At 31.8% G+C, this 4,400-nt stretch overlaps 1 long non-coding RNA gene across 1 annotated transcript; it reads left to right on the forward strand.

The window, feature by feature from the left end:
* Positions 1–271: 271 nt before the first annotated feature.
* Positions 272–3,159, forward strand: LOC114257193 (uncharacterized). Its single transcript, XR_003627485.2, has 2 exons — positions 272–512; positions 2,887–3,159. It is a non-coding gene; the product is annotated as an uncharacterized LOC114257193 (long non-coding RNA).
* Positions 3,160–4,400: the final 1,241 nt, after the last annotated feature.

Below are 4,400 nucleotides of genomic sequence, written 5' to 3' on the forward strand. Positions count from 1 at the left end.
CGTAAATAATAAAACTTTATATGATGTGTATGTGGCATGCTGTTAATACATCAACTATACACGACACATGTACACTAGCCGTTAAAAATATTGAACATTTCACAGTACACAAAAAGCCAACCGTTAAAAATATTGCACTTTTTACAGTGCACAAAAAGTTAACCGTTAAAAAGTACACTTTCGACAACTCACATATGCTAACCATTAAAAATATTTTAGTTTTCACGATACACAATTTCTACTCTTGGCTTTTTATAATCAAAAGGAACCAAAGTTCATCAAAAGGAGCATAGAAGAGGGAGAGAGAGAGGGAGAGAGAGAGAGAGTGACTGACCACACAACCCTTGCTTCACCGTTGTTGCGACCTCTTTCTGTAGTGAGAAACAAAAGAAGAAACGGGAAAGGAGAAGCCAAAATCCATAGGAGTATGGCCCGCAGTCAAACCCTTCGTCAATGGCGGAGCCTTTGGCATGCACGCTACCTGTGTTATCCAACCCATCGACATGATCGGGGTACTCTACTTCTTCTTCTTCTTCTTCTTCTTCTTCTTCATACTCTCTCTCTCTCTCTCTCTCTCTCTCTCCATCAGTTAAATCTTCCATCTCTGTCATCTCTTTTAAGGGTTTTAGATCTTCGACTCTGTTAATGTTGCATCTTCATTTTGTGCTTCTTTGTTCTACTTCTGTTCTGCTCACTTTTCATCCAAAACTCTTTGATTTTTTTCTTTGCTTTGCCCTCGAATCTTAGATCAAACGCCTTTGTCTCCAACCTTCATTATGTTGAATTTTGAGCCGAAAGATGATTTTTTTTATCTTTTATATGTTGGTTAGTTAAGATTAAAGTGGAAAGTTACATGTTAAATATGAAGAATTTTGTTTCTGGAATCTAAATATGGTGTTTGATTTTGAGCAACTGCTTTTGATTTTTGACCAATTGAGTGCACCATACCTGTTTTTAAATATACCTCACTGAGAATTTCTTTTCATGTGGACTTTGTATCCTTCGCCCATTTGATTTCATGCAATTCTATGTAGCTCTGAAGTGTTTTCTCAACTTAATCTAAACTCTTAATGGGCTTCTTAATGGGTTTGATTTTTTTTAAAATAATAAACCATTGCGTTTAGTTTTATTATTTAAGTAAACAAAAGGTCAATTGATGGTGTTTGATTTCAGTTATAGATTATATATTATTTAATTTTTTTCATCTTATTTAAGAAGAGTAGATTTCACTTTTTAACTTTAATGCTATATATTTTGTATTCGAAGGCATGTAATAGTTGTAGTAATTTGTCTACTTGGATGATTGTTAACTTGTTATGCTTGCTGGTATAGCTCATTTGAGAGTTGTGTTGTGTGTTTGGGAGATTTACCACTCACTTACAATGGTTGTTTTATGCTTCAAATGGTTTCAAATATTTTTTTTACTAACTCGGTAATACAACAACAAACTAGTGAAACATTTTAGATATTGAAATTGAACTTTTATTAGACTTTATGCAAATCTGCCCAGAATATTTCCACACTTTGTTTTCCATTCTAAGGGGCTATTTGGCCTATTTAAAAATCAAAATTTTATAAAACAATGCCATGTTTGTTTAAGGCCCCAATAGGTATTGGGTTACCAGGACTCAACCTGATGCCTTTGAGGGTCATTATTTTATTTTTTATTTATCGAAAGAGTAAAATCGAAAAATCTAGAAATGCTTGTTGTTCCAGAAATAATTTTTTCACTGTTCAGCTAAAACAAACTTAGCCTTATGAAATTTTGACGTTGGAAATGTATATAACAAACTTAGGATGTTGCCGCAAAGAATGAGATTTAAATTTGGATTTAACTGAATGTGTTTTTGAACTGAGAATCGGAATAAATTCCCTTGACCACATTTTTGAATTGTTTAATGTTCACCTACTTTTGGACTTCTTGTGTGAGCTAGCTTGTTTAGGGAATATTGTTGAAGTATCAAACTTAGCGATGCTTCAAAAAACCTTGCAAACACGTTTTCCTTGGAGCATCTGTTGTTAAGGTTAGAAGAGATATTTTTAATGTATTGGAAAGAGAATATAGTATTTTGTGTGTGTGTATGTGTGTGTGTGTGTGTGTGTGTGTGTGTTTATCATTTTGGAATGGTTCATTCTAGGGGCCAACTGAAAAGGAGCAAATTGATGTGTAGGAGATATCTTTATGGACATCGTGGAGTTCATCATAGAAACCTGGCCTAATGTAATATTCTTAAACTGCTCTATGTATATATATAGATATTCATATTTCCTTAAAAATTCCCAAACTTTGTTTTTGGTGAAAATGATATAGCGAAAATATGTTTTGATAGGATTGATTCTAAAATTGTATTTATCCCAAGCTTTACATACCGATTTACTTGATTTTCCTTGCTCAAATAGTATTGTTTGTATTGACGAGAAATAACATATATATTTTAATTACCATGTTTTGTGTATCGGTATAGTTCTTTATATCAAATCAAATGATTCAATTGATTATATATTGCTAAAAGGTAGCCCCTTCCATTGGAAATTAATCATTTACTTTTTTCTTTAAACTACCATTGTTGAAAGCGATAAAGTTCAGTATGATGAACGGAAGTTACTTAAATTAGAGGTTTGTGATGGAACTAGGTTTGTGCTGCTTTAGGTACATTAATTAGCTTGTGATGGACACATTGGAGTGTTTACTTGTGTTATATAGACGGTGTCCTTTCTGTTGATTTTGTGTTTACTTGTTAGTTTGTTTATAAATTGATATTGTGTTGTGTGTATACAAGTTTGGTCTTTTGAAGGTTTTTAATTGATTGTATGTTTATGTTTTAATTCACTGGGTAAGTTGATTTTGGGTGTTGAATTTGTGATGTGTGTGTATATGTATAATAGGTAAGAGAGAAGTCGAAGAGGCAGTAGAGAAGATAGTGAGTGCCAAGAAGTAGAAGATAGACGTTGGGACAAAGTAGGCTGCTGAGAAGAAGAAGAGTGAGGTTATGACCGTGAAGAAGAAAATCAATAAGAAAGAAGAAACTAGTAGATAATTTTTGAGAAGAAGAAGAGTGAGGCTAAGACCAATATAATTTTTAGACGATTTGGAATGTATAGATAATTTTTGGATATTCAAGATTTATGGATAATTTTTTTTTTTGATGTTTGAAACAATATTTTGATGGTTGATTGATATTTATATATATGTTTGTAAAGCTTGTTTGTAATGTTTTCTTATATTGTACAAGTGAAATAAACTAGATTTTTTTTTTAAAAAAAAAAAATATACATATTCTACAGCGTGCAAAAGTAGTTGTAGAAAAAGTAAAAATGATGTACAAAATCTGTTGTTAAATAGTTTTTAACGGAGTACTATGGTATGCCGTTGAAAGTGAATGACTTTTCATGATTGTTTATAATACGACGTTACGTTGCACGTCGTAGAAAGGTTTTTATGGCATGCAATGCACGCCGTAAAAATCTTTTTTGTTGTAGTGTTTGCTAAAATCAAAAAGCTATGGGTTCCTAAAGACACTTTAAGTGAGTCAAATTCTAACTTTTATGGATCCAAGAAAATATGGGTACTAATAGGAAAATTAAATTTTTGTAGGTATGTTTCAAGACAAAATTCAGTAATGACAAATGGTATCTCGACAGTGCATATTCAAGGCACATGGCCAGAAATAGAGCTATGTTCGCCACACTTCAATCAAAGGATGGCGGCTATGTAACCTTTGGCAGCAATAGTAAGGAAAAATCATTGGTGTATGTAGTATTGGTAAAAATCCATCTTCAATTATAGAAAATGTTTTACTTGTTGAAGGTTTAAAACACAACTTACTTAGCATTAGCCAATTATGTGATAAAGGTAAAATAAAGTTATTTTTGAGAAAAAAAAAATTCACTATAATAATGAGAACACCAAAGATAATAAAACTTTGTTTGTAGGACATAGGCATGAAAATGTATATGTGTTTCATTTGCATAATTTGTCTTCTCATTTTGATGTTAAATGTTTATCTGATGTTATATGTGTTTCAAGACAAAATTCAGTAATGATAAATGGTATCTCGATAGTGCATATTCAAGGCACATGGCTAGAAATAAAGGTATGTTCGCCACACTTCAATCAAAGGATGGCAGCTATGTAACCTTTGGCGACAATAGTAAGGAAAAATCATTGGTGTGTGTAGTATTGGCAAAAATCCTTCTTCAATTATAGAAAATGTTTTACTTGTTGAAGGTTTAAAACACAACTTACTTAGCATTAGTCAATTATGTGATAAAGGTAATAAAGTATTTTTGAGAAAAAAAAAATTCACTATAATAATGAGAACACCAAAGATAATAAAACTTTGTTTGTAGGACATAGGCATGGAAATGTATATGTGTTTCATTTGCATAACTTGTCTTCT

The sequence above is a fragment of the Camellia sinensis genome, unplaced genomic scaffold (genome assembly GCF_055761805.1).
Source record: "Camellia sinensis isolate YWXY unplaced genomic scaffold, ASM5576180v1 Unanchor3, whole genome shotgun sequence".
Taxonomy (NCBI): Eukaryota; Viridiplantae; Streptophyta; class Magnoliopsida; order Ericales; family Theaceae; genus Camellia; species Camellia sinensis.